The sequence below is a fragment of the Mirounga angustirostris genome, unplaced genomic scaffold (genome assembly GCF_029215605.1).
Source record: "Mirounga angustirostris isolate CCGP_5_RB_7025 unplaced genomic scaffold, mMirAng1.0.hap1 SCAF_9, whole genome shotgun sequence".
NCBI lineage: Eukaryota > Metazoa > Chordata > Mammalia > Carnivora > Phocidae > Mirounga > Mirounga angustirostris.
This window is the reverse complement of record NW_026991717.1, coordinates 82,642,761-82,663,482: the sequence shown is the minus strand read 5'-3', so window position 1 is coordinate 82,663,482 and position 20,722 is coordinate 82,642,761. Positions and strand designations below refer to the sequence as shown.

The following is a 20,722-nucleotide window of genomic DNA, read 5'->3' as shown; positions in this document are numbered from 1 at the left end:
GGTAAGACCCTGGATCTGTAATCACATGGCTGGGCCACTGAAACTGCCTACCCAACCCTCTGTCCCTTAAGAATTACAGTTATTGCAATGAATGCATTTCCTTATTGTTTAAAGATGCTTGAATCTGTTTTTATGACTTGAAGCCAAAAACATCCTAACTGAAACAACTTGCCATATAATAAATATTCATCAAATATAACTTGATTTTAAAGTGATGGCCTTAGAAACAAAAGAGCATGTTCCCCAAGACTCTGTCATGCACTAGGATTTGGAAAAGTAAAATATGATATTCCTGTGATTTTCTCCTTATAGGCCCAACGTTATTCCATTTATTTGCCTCTGCCACTCAGCTGGTAGAAGCCAAATTTCTTTTTCTGGAAGATTAAGAAAAAAATTGGTCATGAGCTATCTGAGGGGAAGTGAACAAAGTTATAAGACGCAGAGAAGAAACCTCATTGCTTTGGGGAGATAGATAAGTAAAGCTTTAAAAACTGTAGTACAATTAATTTTAGTTAAGTTCCAAAACATTAAAATAGGGTACCACTGGCTCATGAATAGAGAAATTGAAACAAAATCAATGTCAAGAAGGAGACCCCAAAACAGACAGGGATTTAGCAAATAATACAGGTCTCATTTCAAATCAGTGGGGAAAACTAGATGTTTTATCAGTGGTGTTTGGACAACATGGTAGCCAGCTATCACAATGGATACATAAATAAAATTGGAGCCATACCTCATACTTTACCAAAGAAATTCCAAATGGGTCCAAGATTTTAAATATAAAAATGTGAAACCATAAAAATACGAGAAGACATATGGACTCTTTTTTTTGGTTGTAATTTATGACCAAAGAAAACCTTTTAAGATATGACACAAATTATAGCAGTTATAAAATAAAAGATTGAAACATTCAACCATGTTTTTAATAATGTGCATGCAAAAAAAAACCAAAAGGGGAGTCAAAAGTCATTAGACAAATTGGGAAACATATTTGCAATTCATTGCTACATAATCCTTAGGAAAAAGACCAATAATGCAATGCAAAAGTGGGTGAAGGATATTGGGTCAGGTGACTTGGATTGGCAATTTGGCAGTCTCTATCAAAATTACAAATATATATAATCTTTGATTCAGTGATTTTACTTATAGGAATTATTTATAATAATTCTATTACTAGCAATTCTATTAAATTACAACATACTCCTAGATGTGGAAATCACTTGTTGAACAAGGTTTATTCATTGCAGCATTTTTTGTAGTATCAAAAAAAAGGAAATAATGGAAACGATCACTAATGGGAGAGTGGTTAGACAAATGGTACTATGTTAATATAATGGATTACTACGCATCATGGAGAAAGATTGAGGAGCTCTTTGTGTACTGGTGTGGAGTGACCTCTGGTATATATTAAGCAAAAAAAAGGAATATAACAGAATAGTGGATTGCCATTTGTGTAAATAAAAGATGGTGAGAGGTGGGGTGTCTGGGTGGCGCAGTCGGTTGGGGGAGTCTTGATTTCCACTGGGGTCCTGATGGGGTCATGGGGTTGTGATCTCAGGGTCATGGGATCGAACCCGACGTTGGGCTCCATGCTCAGCACGGAGTCTGCTTGAGATTCCTCTCTCTCCTGTCTCCTTCCCCCCAAATCGATCAATCAATTCTATCTTTTAAAAAAAAAAAGATGGTGAGAGGTGCCTTGCACAAATTTTCTTGTATATTTCTGCAAGGAAACAGAGGAAATCAGTGACCCTGATGCCTCTAGAGGGGAACTGGAGGGCTGGAGTATGTGCCAGGGAGGGAGACTTCACTGTGTAAAATTGTATGCCTTTGACTTATGAACTACATGAATGGATTTCCTATTCCAATTCCAAAACAAATAAATTACACTTAAAAAGGTATTTGAAAAGCAAGGAGGAGAAATAGAAAAACCCTCAATGCTTTCAAAATGAAAACTGAAAATGAGGAACTGTAAATCTAATTTAATAAATGCAGGACACCTGTATCCAGCATCTCCACCTTCTTCAGCTCTCCACCAACCTCACATAGGCTGGGGTTTGATTTGCCAGCCCTAAGCCCCCTCCCTTACCACTTCCCATTCCTCCTGCCCCAAGGTCAAACTCTCTGCTGGGGATTCACCTCTATGCTTCTGTCTTTGTCATACCCAGGGCAGAGCACTAAGCTGAGAGCATCCTACTTTCCTCTGTTGGGTACAAGTGATGGGTACAATTGTCTGTCTGAAGGGTGGGCGAGTAGTTGAGACACTTAATTTTGGAAAATTAGACTAAGGCAGAAGAAAATGAAAGCAAGTCAGGGTAGGTTTTCACCCGTAGAGAACTGTAACAGGGTGGGTGAGAGGAAATGACAATAAACCATAGAAAGGGGACCCACCTACTTGCCACACTTTGGCTGAATTTTTCTCTTCCCAGAGTTCTGTAGTTGATGCCTTATTAACCTCAGAGGGGATTTGATGACTTGTCACATTCAGTCCTGACTATTGAAATGAAAAGTATGGAAAATGAAAGTCAATTGCATTCTTTAATTTTAGTCATCCCATTCCTGGAGCATATTGAATACTACTTTGGGTTCTTCCATTGTTCAAGTTATTAATAACAAAGAACCAAAGTATTTCACATTCCTAAAGAGTCTTTCATCTCAAAGGAGCCAATGTAATTCACTAATTCAGTTACCTGAACTACATTTGGTAATTATTTGAGGATCACTTCACCCAGGGGTGAATTTCAACGAGTTGTGTGACACAGCCAACAGTCGCTTCATTCTCCAGTCAGTGCAAAAGAAAAATGAATAGCTAATGGGGATGTCCTCCTGAAGGATTTGCCCAGTGAAAACTTCAGGGAGATGGATGCTGAAAAAATGTAATTAACTGCCCGAAATTAGTACCTCTACTCTTACTCAAGGTTTCCTGACCTCTTTACTAGAGTCAGGGTGGAGAGGTGTCTTATCTCAGAATGGGGCTCTCTAGCAGCTGAGAGACCTGTGAATAGCAGTCACTCCATTGCTATATTTTTTTGATAAATGGTATTATTTGATAAATGGTGTATAAATGGTTATAAATGGTATTGTATTTTTAATTTGTGTCCACAAAGTCACTGTAAGAATATAGAAATGTAATTCATTTTTCTATTGTTACAATTGATTTTTGTATGTTGATCTTGTATCTGTGATGTAGTTGAACCTACTAGTTTGCAGAATGTTTTTTTCAGATTCCTTGGGATTTCTATGTAGACCATGGTGGCATCTGCAAAGAGGGACATTTTTAGTTCTTACTTTCTTATCTGTATGCCTCTATTTTCTTTTCTTGCCTTATTGAGCTGGCTAGATCACAGGAATAGCAGTGATGAGAGCAGATAACTTTGCAGACCTCTTTACCTTGTACCTGATCTTTTATTTTATTTTGTTTTATTTTATTTTATTTTATTTATTTATTCGAAAGAGAGAGAGAGAGACAGAGAACACAAGAGGGGGGAATGGCAGAGGGAAAGAGAGAAGCAGGCTCCATGCTGGGCTTGATCCCAAGACCCTGGGATCATGACCTGAGCCGAAGGCAGATGCTTAACAGACTAAGCCACCCAGGCGCCCCACCTTGTGCACGATCTTAGGGGAAAAACATTCAGTCTTTTACAATTTATTAGCTATGGGATTTTTCATTGATGTTCTTTATCAAATTGAGTCAGTTTCCTGCTATTCCTAGTTTTCTGAGAGTTTTTAAAATCATGAATAGGTGTTGAATTTTTATCAGATGTTCATTCTGCATCAATTGATACAATCACAAGGGATTTTTTCTCTTTATTAATGTGGGTGACTATATGGATTGATTTTTGAACATTAAACCAGACTTGTATCTGTGGCTATCAGTTATTCCAATACTACTTATTTTAAAGTTCATTTATAAGAAATAGTGTCTCAGTTATTTGACCCTGTAATGGGGGTGGGGGGAGAAGAGAGGTTAAGTAGCTGGAGCCAAAGGCATGTGGCTTGATCCACTTTACTGAATCCAGTAAGACTTCTTTTTCTCTTCCATCTACTCTCTACTATTACCCAGAGGTCAGGAAATCGCTGCCGGTAGGGACACCTGCCCATTACCCTTGAGGCTGGTCATTGGAGAGTGTAACATGAAGTCTGGCTACTGTGAAAGCTTGTGTTTGTGGGAGCATGTTCATCAGTCACTGCTGTCCCAGAAAGAATGACCTCCGCTTCCCTTCTGTACGCCAGATAGCACGTTAGGACATTTTAATGGCAGAAGGTAAATCATATCTAAAATCCTAGCAGAAAAGGAGTCAGGAAGATATGGTTTTAAGTCTTCCAACCCCTGTGATCCAGAGAGGAGTATAGAAAAGAGGCAGAAATACATGCAGAGGGCGAAGAGACAAAATTTAGCACTCCCATCTGCCTCACTGAATCTGATAGGAAGCAGACCTTCCATCTACTCTTCTTAATTACCCTGCAAATTCTATCTATTAAATTTTGATGTCATCCTTCCTCTTATTGCCCTCATCATCATTCAAAAACCTACCCAGAAGGATGTATTTGCAAAGGTGGAGTTGGGGTGGAAAAGAAAGAGGTAAGATGCAATGCAATAGGATAGCTGCTATTTGAATGACCTATTTGAATGAAGTGTGCTTGTGTAGAGATGTTTGAGAAGATGAGAAAGAAAGAAAGGCAGACAGAAGAGTCTAGATTTTGGCAGTTTGGAGTGCTCTGAATGGGCACATATGTAGCCTGGAGATAGTGTGCAGAGTTAGCAAGAGGTAATTAAGGACAGAGCTCATGAGGCTGGGGGCTCAGCATTGGGACATGACCCCCAACAAAGAAAAACAGACGGGCAATGATCATGTTCAGAGAAACAAAGCCAAGGACTTGAGTAGGACAAGCCGTGGCTTGATTGGCAAGTCAAAGTTGAAAGCAAGGCAGTTGGGAAGGAGAATTTGGAGTCAGGGGTGGGATTCCTTCAGGGACTCTGGTGGAGCAGATGCCAGTCCTCAGCCCTCTGCTGCTGCTTATTATTTGAGGTGGCAGAGTGTGCAGAGGAGACTTCTATAACCAATGAGCCTGGTGTGTATCATTTTTGGGGATTTGACAGACAGATGCTGATTTCCAAGATCCCAAGATCTTTGTAAGTTTAGCTCTTTCTCCAAGGCCCAGGTGAGATGTTCTGCTAAGAGATAGCATGATTAGAAGTCAAAGTTGTGTGAAAGGCCCAGGACTGCCTCCCTTCCCTTCCCTTCCCTTCCTGTCCCGTCCCGGTCCTGTTCCCATTCCTGTTCCCTTTTGCCTTCCCAAAATCTCAGTTGGGAACTTTTTCCTATATGGAAGACTACTGAACCCTTGAATAAAGAATTACGCTAAGTCTGATGGGTTAGAGAGGTCAGGGCTATGGGAGGTAACAAGAGCCAGTGATGGACAAAATGCCTTCCTTCTGGACACAGCTCCCTAGATTCCTCCAGTCTCTATGTAACACCTCAGATTGCAGCTGTGCATGGCTCTCTGGCTTGTTATCCTTCAGAGGGTTAGAGTGCAGCTTGGAGGTAGTGGGGGTGACTGATTTTATTCCTGCATGGGTCAGGGCACTTTGCACCGCTCCGTGGCCCCAGGCTGCTCCCTTAGGCTGGTCTACAGGTGTGAGATATTGGTCTCAAGAAGCATCGAACTGGCATCATTAGATCCATTGGCGATGTTAGAAAAGTATCATCTCAGGATTAGTGGTACGCCCCAAGTGTCCTTCTCACATACAAAGGACTAAACATTTTTCCCTGCCAGTGATTTTCAAATTCTTTTGGCCTTTAAATTCTTTTTTCACCCCCTCCAAATGAAATCTTACTTGGAAACCCAAAATAAAAATCAAATAGAAGAGGAACTGTTCTGATTGAATATTGGGCATTCAGATACCCATGTATTTACCCCCTTCCTCCTTTGGACTACCTCCAAAAATTTTCTAGGGCTTTAGTAAACAGAATATTAAAATCACTGTATTATGTGTTCTTTAAAACTGGTTAGTACTCTTACTCAACTTCAAAGAGTAAGAAACTGAGACATGAAGGGGCTAAAGAAGTTACTTTGCCAAGGGCACGCTGTGTGTTTGTATCAGTCAGAAACTGTACTTGGCTGATCTGAAAATTGATTTAAGCAACACAGAACTTTCTTTTCCTTTCCTCTAATAAGGTGTTCAGAAGTGGGCAGTGTAGGGTTGATGTGGCAGTGCCATGAGCTTTTTGGGGATCCAAGGTCTGGGCAGCTTGCCATTCCACAATCCCTAGGGTGAATCTTCATCCCGTGCTTATAGTATGATTTCTAGAGCTCCAGCCACTTGACCCCAGCATCTGAAAGATATAGAAAGAGGAACAGAAGGGGCCTGTCATCTGAGTCATTCCCTTTAAAGGGGGCTTTCTAGAAAGCCTCGATGTCTTTTACTTACATCTCATGTAAGTCATAAACTGAAGCTGGGCATTCTGTCAGTCCTAGCAATGTGGGAGCTCTGACAGCGAGGAAGGCGAGAATCACTATTGGGTGGGTAACTTATGGTCCACCACAAATATGATACCCTTACCCTCTAAGTGAGCACATGTCTTGGATTTTGGATTAGTTCCAATTGCAAATAACCTGCCTATTCTCCTAAACCCACAAAGTCAGCATGTTGGCACCTAAATGTATGTTTTTTCTATTCAGAAAAGGCTCAAATATCCTTTGTCTGATTCATTTGTCCTGAATTTTATTTTAGAAAATGAACTGTTCACAAAAGAACTGAATTTGTTATTTGCTCAAATTGCTTGACACATGTCATTTTTTAAAAAACATTGTTCACGTTTTGGATTCTCTTCAGGTGGCAGGTGGAAAGGTATAGGTTAGTCATACATGGGGGATTGGTGACCAAAAGTGGGAGACAGATTATTCTTCAGGGTACACTAATCCCCATCCTTTGACCCTTTACCACATGAAGGTCTTCACTGATTTCTCCCTGAAGTATTACCATTCCCTGCCTGCTTTCCTGTCCACCTAATCATGGGGGACGGGGCACTGTTGGGGCACTCTGAGCCACCACTGCCTGTGGTGTGGTGTGGAAGACGAATACTGGACGTGGACTAAAAAGAATCTGGACTCAGCTCTGCCCCTTCCCAGGGGCCTCACGGTGACCCTCAGGCAAGCCCCTTCATTCCTCCAGGCCTCAGTTCCCTCCTCAGTAAAATCTGGGGTTAGACTTAGATGAGCTCTGTGGACACCTGCCAAGTCAAACATTCTGATTGTATCTCCTGCTCCCGTCCCCCTTCCCTTGCCCTCTGTTGGATTGGAATGTGACCTACAAATGCTGCCAGTCGCTGGGCAAGGGCTCTTCAAAGTCACCTGTCCCTTTTCTGCCACCAGAAAGAACTGTGATGAAAATCAGCCTGTTTTCTTGAAGTTTCACTGAAGAAGATTTGTTTTCCAGACTCTAGGAGGTTTTCTCAATGTAGGTTTCTAACTAAAATGCCTCCTATTGTAATTCAAAGCCTGTTTGCTTTTGCCCTATTGTTTGTATGATTCTTGTCTGGTTATTCAGAGGAAAACTTCAGACAAAATAAAAATTGCAATAGGATGAAAGACATTTTCCAGGGGAAGATATAGGATCCAGATTTCTCATTGTCTATTCATGAGTTCACTTATTAGCTCATTCGGTTGACTGAGAAACCTAGGCGCCTACGTGCAAGTCACACATGGAAAATGTGGGCTTCTACCCTGACCTGGTCTATACTGTAGATGAAAGTGCCATTATGTGTCAGGCCCTGTCCCATGTGTGTCACATTCTTAGTTAATCTTTACAAGAGCCATATGATGTAGGCATTTATTATGGAATTTTATTGCTATAGTCTGCCCCCTCTTTAGACTAGAGGGGCTACACATTACCCCTTTCCTAATCATTTATTTACCTAATTTGGGGGGCACCTATTAGGTGCTAGACATTAGGGTTATGACGAAATAAGACAAAGGGTTTAGCTGACAGGCCTGCCAATCTGTTGATCATAGTGCTCTGACTACTCCCAAGTATATGACCCAAGCTTGGCCCATCATGAAACTGTGTCTTTTTTGATAGTGATTGGGCTGAGGGTTGGGAGAATGACCCAAGGGGGGACAGTTAGAGTTTTTATATGCCATATTATCTGATTCTGGTTGCTGGAAAAGACAGTTTCTCTTTATCCATTTGAGCCCTAGATTCAGATATATTATGGTACCTACTCCACTATTATGCTTTCCAGTTTCATAAACCAATAAAATCTCTTTTTGCTTGAACCATTGGTTTGAACCATATAAACTGCCATTTTTTTTCTTCCAGATTTTTTTCTGGTTTAACCTAATGATTTGAACTTCTGCTGCCTGCGATTGAAAGAGTCCTGACAAATCTGGTAGTATTGTTATCTCTCATGTAGATTAAGAAAATGAGGCTAGGAGTATTTATTTACCCCAGGTCATTCGGCTATTAGGCATAGCAAGAACTAAAACCCAGGCAACTTCAAAGCCTATGTTCTTGATTACTCTGGTACCATCCCATAAAGTCAGACAAGGACTGAAGAGAAGAGACTTCTACTCAAGGAGTGGTCCACAGGCAGTTGCCTACCAGCAAACTCTTTGCTACTGGTCCAAGAGGAGGTAAGAAGTAATGAACCAGAATGTAAACAAACTGTATCTCTAAGTACACTTTCTAAGTTCAGCTGACATTTTTTTTTTTAATAGAAATACTTTCCTGAGAAAGTTAGCAGTATGTTGATTCAGATTCTGATGCATACTCTTTATCCGCTCTTGGGTTGGCATCAAGCTATGGACCCGTACTTGGAGGAGCACTGGTAGAGGACTGTTGGGTTTGCTGCCCAGCTGACAACCATCTTACTATCTCTGGAGACTTCCACAGAAGCTGTGTCTGTATCATGTGACCTTGTCCCCCTCTTCTGTTAGTCATAACTGATTTGTTCACGTCATTTGTTTGAGTCAAGCTGGACCAACCAGATTTTCTTGTCTAAGAATATGGAATCTTAAAAAAAGAAACAAAGGAACCAGGAGATGTTAGTTGCTGAGTTCCAAAAATGGGTGAGCCCAGAAACTCTTGTTTTCATTTCTCTGGAGTTGGTGTGATTCTTGACTTCTGAGCAGTGGTTGTTCAATCTTACATCTTGTAAGGTTATGAATATCCTTTTGAGCAAATTCCCTTTTGTCTTAAGCTATCCAGAGTTGGTTTCAAGAGAACTTTAATACCATTGAAAAATACAGGGAAGACCACCTGTTTATGACTCATAATTCTATTTATAATTTCAGTTATTAGTTAGCCTATATGACACTGTCCTCCATAATTCTAGGGCCTCAGTAATAGTTGGAAACACTGCTACCTGAGCTGGGGGTCCCCACTATAAAATGGAAACAAAGATGTACATAATCAATTACCCCTGGTGACTAAAGTAACTCTGATAAAGACTAAAAATCTTAATTAGAGCAAATAAATGATCAACTTTTGTCTGCTTAACTATAGATAAATAGGACCCAAATGAATGAATTAACTCATTGCTGACTTTAGGAACATTACTACTTTGGGCTAGAGCACTCACATCTGCTCATCTAGCTGGCTTTCAAAGAATGACCATGTGCTCTGGGAAAATCAACATTATCTCCACCAGCTAAATGCAAACAGCAGTTTCTTGAATTCATATTTGGTTTTTGGAAAAAGAAAAAAAAAAAAGGTGGAGACACAACCCAAATCCTCTTGTTACGTGGCCATATCTGTTTAGATGCAATATTTGATTTAAAAAAATATTTGATTGCCTCCTGAGATCATCTCACTATTTGAAGTTGCGAGTCCAGAGAAGCAAGTCCTCTCCAACTTGGTGAAGGAAGCCGTACAAATAGAGGTTTGAAGATGCATCCTTAGCAGGTAGAAGGGGCCGCATGGAGTGAGAGCAGGAAGAGAAAGGAAGCACGCACGAGGTGCTTGCTGCTTTTCCTTCAGTGGAGGAAAAACAGTGCTGGAAGGTGTTGGGGGAAGCTTCAAAGCTTGGCGTGTTCATCGTTTATTTCTGAATCCAGACGATTGTCTCCTCTGTGCTTACCTAGAATCTCGTGATCTTGGTTCTGAATAGGTTAATCTATTTTTATTTTATTTATTTATTTATTTATTTCTAAAATTTTATTTATTTATTTGAGAGAGAGAGAGAGTGAGCACGAGAAGGGGGAGCGGGAGAGGGAGAAGCAGACTCCCTGCCAAGCAGGGAGCCCGATGCGGGACTTGATCCCGGGACTCCAGGATCATGACCTGAGCCGAAGGCAGTCGCCCAACCAACTGAGCCACCCAGGCGCCCTAGGTTAATCTATTTTTAAAGGGTATCTAAATGCTATTAAGATAACTCTTGCATTCCTTTGATCTTTCTATTTAAAAATTCAAGGGCTTATAGTCATAGATACCTCTGCCAGTATAGCCAAGAGGATCACCTACAAATGCTCTCTGAATAGAAAAAAAACCCTCGAACCTGAGATTCAAATATCTATGCTTATAATTCTCTACATATAAAACCTCTTCTTAGTCTCTGTTTAAATTCTAGTGATTTAGGTGCAGAGTTCTTTTCTTCTTAATTGTATCGCTGGACATAAATTAGGCATAATCTATAAGATTTTCAACGTATCATACATCCAGCATTTTTTATTGTACTAAATTTCAGGGCTAATTTAAGTTTAAACTCTTTATTTTAGAAAATCAGTAACAGCAACTAATTAGCACATCTCATTCTGGATGTATTTGCCAACCAATTTCAGAGACTCATTTGCCTGTTAAGAGATTTTATTGAACACCAGCACCACAGACTCTCCTTTTTTTCTAGTAAACAGCTCATGCTTATTATCTTATTACAGGAATGCCACTGGTTAAATCAGGCTCTGAATATAAATAGCCATATTACTGCCATCAGGCATCAATGTTTATTTAGTGGCTGTGAGTCATGCATACCTCTTTGATCGGGTTTGGAATGAGCCGTTGCAGTTTTTGTTCAAAAAGGTTATTTGCAAAGGCTACAGAAGTATCAGTTAGATTAAACATGAAATTAATCAGTGTGGAATTTTATCAGCCATTTCTGCCACCAAACACCAGGTGTCAAGAGCATGTGCAAATGAGGGCTGAACATAATGAAGCTGGGGGGGACAGCTTAGTAGGGAGGTCAGAAAAGATTCCAAGAGGTCTACCATGCTCAGGGAGGAAAGATGGAGGGAGGGGGAGTAGGAAGGAGCGGGGGAGGGAGGGAAAGAAGGGGGGGAGGGAGAGAAGAAGGAAGGAGGGAAATATTGAAGGCCTACCGAATCATCTGGAACTCATTGGCAGTTTCACACTGCGTATCTCATAGCAGAGTATATGGAAAAGAGAGTTAGGTGACCTGGGTTAGCCTGAACTCTGCCTTGTCCTACCCAGTGATCTTTGGGAAACTGTTTAATGCATACATGCATTACCAAGGATACATATAGAACATATGATAAACTTGTACAAAAGCGTATTTTCCACCTCAACGTTTCTTGAGACTAAAAGTATCAGGGAGCAAGAGACCCAAGATAGCTGTCATATGGTTTTAGTTGATGAAACTGTGTTGGTGGAAGAGACGAGGCCCTTTGACTGGAGGGCTCATTTAAACTGGGTCCATTCATTGCTTCAAAATTTAGTGGGTGCTCCAGCCTGTCAGGTGTATGTGTGGAGAGAGGCCTGTGAATAATTATAACAAAGCAAGTTGAGTGCTGTGATGATTGCCACTATAAATTCCTGGTGACCTCACTCTCCGGCAGCCCTCATCACTGCTCAGTCATTATGTGGCATTTCTGCCCGGCGACTCTCCCTGCCGCTGCCTCAGTGCCTATTTCTGATGTTCTCCACTGTCTTCAAGCTTCTGACTTTCCCTGAGTTCGTCTTCCTCTCAGCAGATGATCTAACCTTCCCTACAGTGAAAATGAATTCACCTACATCCACACTCATCCTCTCCTTCTCCCTCATTCTCCTCATAGGGAACGTCTCCCTCTTCTAGGAGGCAATCCTTCTACCTGTCGTTTGGACCCTATCTCTTCCCAGGGTTCTTTTTCTATCCAGAATCTTCCCTTCTTCTCTCTCAACTGGCTCTTTGCCATCAGCAGATAAAAATGCTTAGTGTTTCCCAATTAAAAAAAAAACAAAAAACAAAAAGCAAAACCATCCTCCTTTGAGAGTACCTCTCTGCAGGAATCTTCCTTCCTTGTCACAGACAAGCTTCTTGAAAGAGTTGTCCACTTGTCCCAGTCAAGAGTGGGACAATTAACTGACTAAGCCTCCCAGGCACTCTCCCAGGAACTCTCACATCCTCAGGTTCCACTTAATCTTGGGTCAAGTTGTCTGGGAGACTCCGACCCAGAAATTTGCATGCAGGTGGTATATGGGGGTGGGTGCTCTAGAAACCACCTTGGGAGTGGGATAAAGGAAGCGGGATTGGCGATGTAGATACAAGTTCTAGAGAACTCGAGAGCTGGCATGGCCTTTCAGGGATGACCTGAATTGAGACAAAGGGGACAGGCCTTTTTAACCCCACATCAACGTGTCATTGGATGCACACAACAGGTGTACACCCTCGGGCAAGGCAGCTTCCTTTGATAAAGGGTAATTCTTGGAGAAGAATCTGGCCATGGGCCACCAGCAGGCAACAGTCCTGGCAGCTGGGGGAAGGAGTGCTTCATTCCTAGAGGGGGTTTCTGGGTGGCACAGCCTAGCGCACACTGCTTACCTAGCCTTCTATAACCTGGCTTTCTCTTGAGCTCCAGACTCCATCTACATTCAACTGCCTGTCAGACATTTCCATCTGGACATCTCCCAAAAGCCAATGAAACATTCAGATTTAACTCATCACTTTCTACCACTCCACTCACTCCTTCCTTAGGGTTCTTTGTCTTGATAAATGGAAGAGAGAAGATAACCTGTGAGAATTATCCTTTCTCTCCTTTGTGGATTACTTCAGGCTCTGTTTGTTCTTTGCAGCCCTTCTGAGGAGTCTTGTGGGCTGAATACACATGCGCACTAAGCAAGGCACTCTTTTTGCATCCTGTCACCAACCAGGAGCCCGGGCGGCATCACAGCTCACTGAGTTCTGGCACGGCTGTCCTTGCTCGCTCCACTTGTCTTCATTCTCACTTTCTTGGGCTTGCATCTACCAAATATATTGTTAATGACCATCACTATGGTCTCAGGACTTGCTTTTTTATTTTTTAATTTTATTTTATTATGTTATGTTAGTCACCATTCATTACATCATTAGTTTTTGATGTAGTGTTCCATGATCCATTGCTTGCATATAACACCCAGTGCTCCATTCAGTACGTGCCCTTTTTAATACCCATCACCAGGCTAACCCATCCCCCCACCCCCTCCCCTCTAGAACCCTCAGTTTGTTTCTCAGAGTCCATAGTCTCTCATGGTTCATCTCCCCCTCCGATATCCCCCCTTCATTTTTCCCTTCCTACTATCTTCTTCTTCTTCTTTTTTTTTTTTTTAACATATAATGTATTATTTGTTTCAGAGGTACAGGTCTGTGATTCATCAGTCTTACGCAATTCACAGCGCTCACCATAGGACATACCCTCCCCAATGTCTATCACCCAGCCACCCCATCTCTCCCACCCCCCACCACTCCAGCAACCCTCAGTTTGTTTCCTGAGATTAAGAATTCCTCATATCAGTGAGATCATATGACACTTGTCTTTCTCTGATTGAGTTATTTCGCTTAGCATAATACCCTCTAGTTCCATTCATGTTGTTGCAAATGGCAAGATTTCTTTTTTTTTTTTTGATGGCTGCATAATATTCCGTTGTATATGTGGTATATATATACCACATCTTCTTTATCCATTCATCTGTCGATGGACATCTTGGCTCTTTCCATAGTTTGGCTATTGTGGACATTGCTGCAATAAACACTGGGGTGCACGTACCCCTTCAGATCACTACATTTATATCTTTGGGGTAAATATCCAGTAGGCAATTGCTGGGTTGTAAGATAGCTCTATTTTCAACTTTTTGAGGAACCCCCATACTGTTTTCCAGAGTGTCAGGCCTTGCTTTTTGAGGACCCAAGCAAAGATACCACCTTTTCCCCAATGTCCTTGTTTCCAATAAGTCATATCGATTCCAACTTCTAAAGAACTCTTCAGTCTATTCTTTCATCAACATCTCCATTGCCACCACCCTTAGGCAAGCTCCATCAGTTCCTCCTGGATTGTCACCTCAGCCTCCTAACTGGTCTCCAGGCCTGATTCCCTACAAGCTATTCCCCACTCTCTAGCCTGACACACAGAGCTTAATGTTAGTTGCGAGAGTGAGTGAATATGTGAATAGATGGTGTCACAGGGTGCTGCATATTGTAACCGAGCTACTTTGGAATGTTGACATAAGAGTTTTTTTCTAGAAATTTTTAGAGTATGTGTGAGTTGGGGTGGGGAGGGGCTGAGGGAGAGGGAGAGAGAGAATCTTAAGCAGGCTCCATGCCCAGCATGGAGCCCGACGTGGGGCTGGATTCCACAACCTCGAGATCATGACCTGAGTGGAAGTCAAGAGTGGGACAATTAACTGACTAAGCCTCCCAGGCACCCCTCTTTGTAGAATTTTTTAACATTTGACACTCAATCTTCCCCTCTGGGAGGGATCACGCATTAGTGGGCCAGCTGGTTACCTCATAGACAGAGGCTCAAGGGCTTCAACATAGGAGACTAGAAGTGGAAATTTTTTTCTTTTTAAATTGAATTTTAGTTGAAGTTCCCTTTCTTCCTTCCTTCCTTTCTTTCCCTCTTTCCCTCTTTACTTCTTCCTTCCTAAAAGATTTTATTTATTTATTTGACAGAGAGAGACGCAGCGAGAGAGGGAACAGAAGCAGGGGGAGTGGGAGAGGGAGAAGCAGGCCTCCTACTGATCAGGGAGCCCGATGTGGGGCTCGATCCCAGGACCCTGGGATCATGACCTGAGCTGAAGGCAGACGCTTAATGGCTGAGCCACCCAGGCGCCCCTTTTTCTTCCTTCCTTCCTTCCTTCCTTCCTTCTTTCTTCCTTTGTTTCTTTGTTCATTTGTTTTTTTTCTTTCCTAGATTGGGCTGCCCAACACAGCATTTTTATTCTTCTCTGCTGTTCTACTTCTAAGAGTTCATGGGGTTTTAAGTTAAGTGAATAGTAGTAGATGTGGAGAGCTTAGAGCTGTGCGGGGTACATATTAGGGACAAAATAAGTTTTAGTTATTAGCATTATAATCCTATTATGGATTTTTTCCTCCTATTTCCTTTCTCCCATTTCCTGAGGGTTAAAATAGTTTAAAAATATTTAATTCAAAATTGAGTAAATTCCATTTTCTGAATGTAGCTCTCCTAGGAAACAAAATATAGTAGAGATCTAAGTGGTCATCATCCTAAAATTGGCACTGTCCAGTTGAGTTACTTAGTTTCTGTGCAATATGTTTTTGTGGATATAAAATGCAATTTAAACCTCAAGATTCTAGAATTAATATTCAATTTAGAAAAGTTAAAAAGGAAAAATAAAACTAGTTTTCCTTAAGCCTTCAAGTTCAAATTATAATTCTTATTTTAAAAATAAATGTAATCAATCCAGGGAGGTATTTGATTATAATTTGCTTGAGTAGCTGAACAGACCAAATTCCTTAAAACAGTCTGTGCTATTAACATCTCAATTTTTAAAATTCCCTTGAACATTTTAAACTGCATTTATAAATTGAGTGTATCTGATTATTTAAAGCACTTCTACTGCCCAACCTGCCCACCAAAGGCTTCCCAGCTCTAAAAAAGCTAATTAAGTTAATGAACATGGTCCATCTCAAGCTAATCCTATAAATTCCAGTTTTGCTTACAAACTTTGCATAATTCTCTTTATCTTTCAACTGAAAATCTAAGTCTAAAATAAATGACTGAGTTATACATTTCAAACTAGAATCAAAGGCCAAATCTATCAAATTTCCCTAAAATCTCTTAAACACTTCAAATACTTCAAATATAAAATGTATACAGATCATTCCTAAATGCATGAACGAACTATTAGTAGCATGGTTTGGTTTATTTCATCATCTCTATGTTTAATTCTAAACCTCCAGAGTAGACAGATAGCTTTTATCATCTCGAGCAACTTGGTGTTGCTTTTGGCCAAAAGTTTTGGCTGGGATACAGTTATAAGGTCTGAATGCCTGTCTGGGCACCAAAGGAGATGCTGAGCACCTTGTTTAAGAGCCACAGTGATAACAAGGGACTCCTTGTCTGTGCCCTACACACGGGGCTGTTTTCACAGCTGACCTTCCAGTTTCCAATTAGATCATTATCCAATTCTTTCTTCTGATTTGAGCCTGCAGCTCTGGGTAGTTTACCTGTTGATAGATATTAATGAATCTATTTACCACTGATTAACTTGAAAATTAAAAAAAAATTACCTTTCATGTTTGAATATTGGTCATAATCCTAAAGATATTTATACTATCAGGTACACTCTTGTCATTTATGGGAAAGGAAAAGGGGGAAAAGGATATATTGAACATAATTTAGTAAAACTTAGGTGCTATACACAGGTCATTATATTTGTATTTATTATTCTATTTAATCTTTTTCACAGTTGTATGATATAGGCAGGCGCGGTTATTTCCATTTGATAGAAGGGAAACTGAGGCTCAGAAAATTAAGTAGCTATTAAGTCACAAAGCCGGCATTTGAGCCTAGTTCTGATTCCATAACCTGAAGTCTGTGCTCTGTGGGGAACTTCATGTAAGCCTCCTGAGATTTCTAGCTAGAAAACAAGTCTGGCCACACATGCAGAAGGTTCTTGGGGTTGTATTTCTTGAAAATTATTTTTCCTGCTATCTTTTTTGTAACAAAACCGTCATGAATAGTTTGGGGTCATGGCTGTGAGTTGAACGTTTGACACTCGCTCTTCCCTCTGGGAGCGATCACACATTAGTGGGCCAACTGGTGACCTCATAGGCAGAGGCCAGAGGGCTTTGAGATAGGAGACTAGAATTCTTCTTTTTTTAATTGAAGTACAGTTGAAGCTTGCTTGCTTGCTTGTTTGCTTGCTTTCTTCCCTTCCGCTCACTTCCCTTCCCTCCTCTTTTCTCCCCCAGCCCCTACCTATTCCCTTCGCTTCCCTTCCTTCTTTCCATTTGGAAATAATTTCAAGCTTATAGAATAGTTACAAGAATAGATTAAAAAAAACCATTATTATTCCCTTCACCCAGATCCACCAATTGTTAATATTCTATCATTCTCTGAACTATTTAAGAGTGTGTTGCATACATCATACTTCTTTACTCCTAAACACTTCAAGTGTATATTCCCTAAGAATAAGGATATTCGTTTACACAACCACAGTTCAAATATCAGATCAGGAAGTTTTGCAATTGATATAATGCTGTTGTCTAATCTGCAGATCTTATTCCCATTTCACCAATTGTGTCCCTTTTAACAATTTTGCTTTTCTGGCCTACAATCCAATATGGGATTAAGTATTACGTTTACTTACCTGGCTTTTTAGCTTGCATAGTCTGGAATTTAGTTTGCATAGTCTGGATTCCTGGGCTTTCTCTGCCTTTCATGTCATTGACATTTTTTTTTTTTTTTTTGAAGTGTACAGGTCATATATTTTCCAGAATACTTCTCAATATGGATTTGTCTAATGTTCCCTCATGATTAGATTTAGGTTATGCCTTTTTGGCAGGAATCCTACCTAAGTGCTACTGTGTCCTTCGCAGTGCATTCTATGAGGAGGCATTCTGTGTCAGTTTGACCCATTATTGATGATGTTAATTTTGATCACTTGGTTAAGGTGGTGTCTGCCAGATTTCTTTCCTGCAAATTTTCTACTTTCCTCTTTTTAATTAATAATTTGTAGTGAGATGTTTTGAGATTTTGTAAATAAACCATTTCTCATCAAACTTTTATCTACTAGCTTTATCATTCATTAATGACCTTCTCTGAATCAATTAATACTATATAGCTGCAAAACGCTGATTTTCTAACTCCATCATTTTTTCTACATTTATGAGTTGGCATGTTGTGGTTAGGGAGCACTTACTGGTGTCATTAATTATAAGTATGGACTAACGGGTTCTTATTTTTGTTCAGTGTGTTATTGTTCATTACTATAATTATTAATTTTGATGCTCAAACTCTCTCAGATGTACCTAGTGGATGCACCTTTTAAGCTGGTTCTTGTGTTCCTTTGACATGTCTCATCATTTTTTGAGCACTTGTTTACTTTCTGACACAAGATAGTGGAGACTCATCTTGTACTTTTTCTGTCTGAGCCCTGGAATCACTTGTTTCTCCAGGGAGCCCTGGTTCCTTTTAGTGGGGAATGGTTTCTAGAAACCCAGATTTGGATGCTACCGGCCCTTTCAGCAGACAGACCTAAGAAACAGACACACACATCTATTTCTGTGTGTGTGTGTGTGTGTGTGTATATATAAAACTATAAATTCATACTGTACCCATTCATATATACACAAATAAGCATATTTATTTCTATATTTATATATGCACTAAAAACTATAAATTCATACTGAATCCAATTTCAATCCAACAACACAGGATTCTTTAAAGCCTACCTCCTCCATATTTGTATGTCTTCTCCGAAAGCAAGAAACCTGGTTCCCCACATTCTCAAAATATTTATTCATTTACTCCATCCTACAACAGACAGAAAATAATTTCAGAATTATGCACCCATACCACTGAGAAAAATGTGTATACTAAAGTGGAGTTCAGTTTTGGTAGCTGTTTTAGCCTTTAGATCAAGGTTATATAAGCAAAGCATTGTGTTCAAGTTATTTGGCTTAATTTATTTTTCTTCAGTGTGCTTAGGTTATTTGTTTAAAATATAGTAAGACTCTTCTGTTTCTGTTTGTATCCCATTTTAGATTTTTCATCCACCTCCATTCTTGTTGCTTTAATTTTATGTTTTTGAGTAAATAAAACAGTAATATACTTCCAAGAGCCAAAATGATACCTGAAAAAGATATTCCAAGAATGTGTAGTGCTCTTTTATCCCTTTATACCCTGTTTTTACCCTCTGGATAACCAAACTCATTAATTTCTCATTTGTTCTTGCTGTGTTTCTTTTTGCGAAAATATGTAGTGAATATACATATTCTTATTTCACCTTTATTTTCTTACACGAAAGGTAACATACCACCTATACTCTTTGTACTTCACTTTTTTTAAACCTAAATCTATATTCTGTATATCACTCCTATCATTTCATAGAGATATTCCTTATTCCTTTTTATAGCTATACAGGACTCCATTGAATGGATGCGCTACACCTTATTCAACTGCTTATTTTTGCTGTTATATCTGTTCATTATGGTAGAGGTACAGTTTCAGGGTAAAATCATAAATGGGGGATTGCTGGGTCAAAAGGTAAACATACGTGTAGTTTAGTTAGGTATTGCCAAATTCCCTTCTATAAGTGTGCGCCATTTTGCATTTCCACTAGTAATCTATGAGAGCGACAATTTCCCCAGTGTCTTGCCAGCAGAATGTTTCGTCAAGGCTTTTAAGTTTTGACAACCTGGTAAGAACAAAAAGCTATTGCAGCATTGTTTTAATTTGTATTTCTCTTATTATTTTGAAGTTGAACAATTTCTAAATGTTTATGGCTGTTTTTTGTCCTTTTGGGTAAATGGTTGATATCTTTATGTGATTTTTAGTCATTTATTCTTCAGTTTCTCAGAGTTTTCTGGATATTGGGAGCATTAGGTTGATATCCCTAACATAGAAAGATCTCTCCATCTCTATCACTCTTCCTATCTCTATCTTTATTTCTATCTATTTGTTTGTTTGTTTGTTTACTTATTTACTTCAGTAGGCTCCATGCCCAATATGTAGCCCAGTGTAGGACTTGAACTCACGACCCTGAGATCAAGACCTGAGCTGAGAGCAAAAGTTGGGTGCTTAACTGACTGAGTCACCCAGGTGCCCCAATTTCTATCTACTTTTTTTAACGGACATAATTCTTGGGGCACCTGGCTGGCTCAGTTGGTAGAGCAGGTGACTCTTGATCTTGGGGTTGTAGGTTCAAGTGCCACATTGGGTATAGGGATTACTTAAACATAAAATCTTTACAAAATAAAATAAAAGATATAATTCTCTCTCTTTCATACCTTTGTGATATATTTGTATAGTAACATTGTTTTAGAGACTCTTAATGACAAACAAATGTCTTTGCTTAGATAACTGTCGATGAGCAGAGGCCCTGGGAAGAGGATAGAAAATCACATTCACCTTCAACCAGCAGTTAAGGGACAATACCTATTGGAAAGGAAGGAACGATGTGAGACCAAGGCATATTCCTGGAACACAGACCGGAAACCCCTTCAGAGGTCAGACAGTGATCTGTAGAGGAGTTTGAGTGTTCAGCAGCAGTTTGTCACTGTGTCTGAATCTCCAGGTTGTCACAGGCCTTGTCTTAGGGAAGGACTAAAAGAAGTGAGGTCGCAAGATTTTGGGCCCGTGTCAGCAGCCGGGATCCATGTGTGTGCATCTGGTAAGAGATGGTTATGTCAGAGAACCAAAGAATTCGAGGCCTGTAGGAGAACTTACAGATCACTGGGACTCAGAAACAAACTAGCACTATTTCAGAGGCAGGGAACAGGCCCAGAGGTAAGCAGCTTGCCCAAAGTCACACACTTAGCTATCATCAGCGCTACATACTGTGACTTCG

At 40.2% G+C, this 20,722-nt stretch overlaps 1 long non-coding RNA gene across 6 annotated transcripts in view; it reads right to left on the bottom strand.

Moving 5' to 3' along the window:
• The window catches only part of LOC123861513 (uncharacterized), a 55,832-nt gene that overhangs the window by 16,872 nt on the left and 18,238 nt on the right, over positions 1-20,722 (bottom strand). For 3 of the 6 annotated variants that reach the window (XR_010405139.1, XR_006795045.3, XR_006795046.3), the window contains exons 4-5: positions 18,606-18,687; positions 2,346-6,335 (exon numbers count right to left, since the gene is read on the bottom strand). This is a non-coding gene — a long non-coding RNA (uncharacterized LOC123861513). Of the gene's footprint in view, positions 1-2,345; positions 6,336-16,305; positions 16,377-18,605; positions 18,688-20,722 lie in introns of those variants that run through there. The other 3 variants (XR_010405136.1, XR_010405137.1, XR_010405138.1) reach the window with 3 other exon arrangements.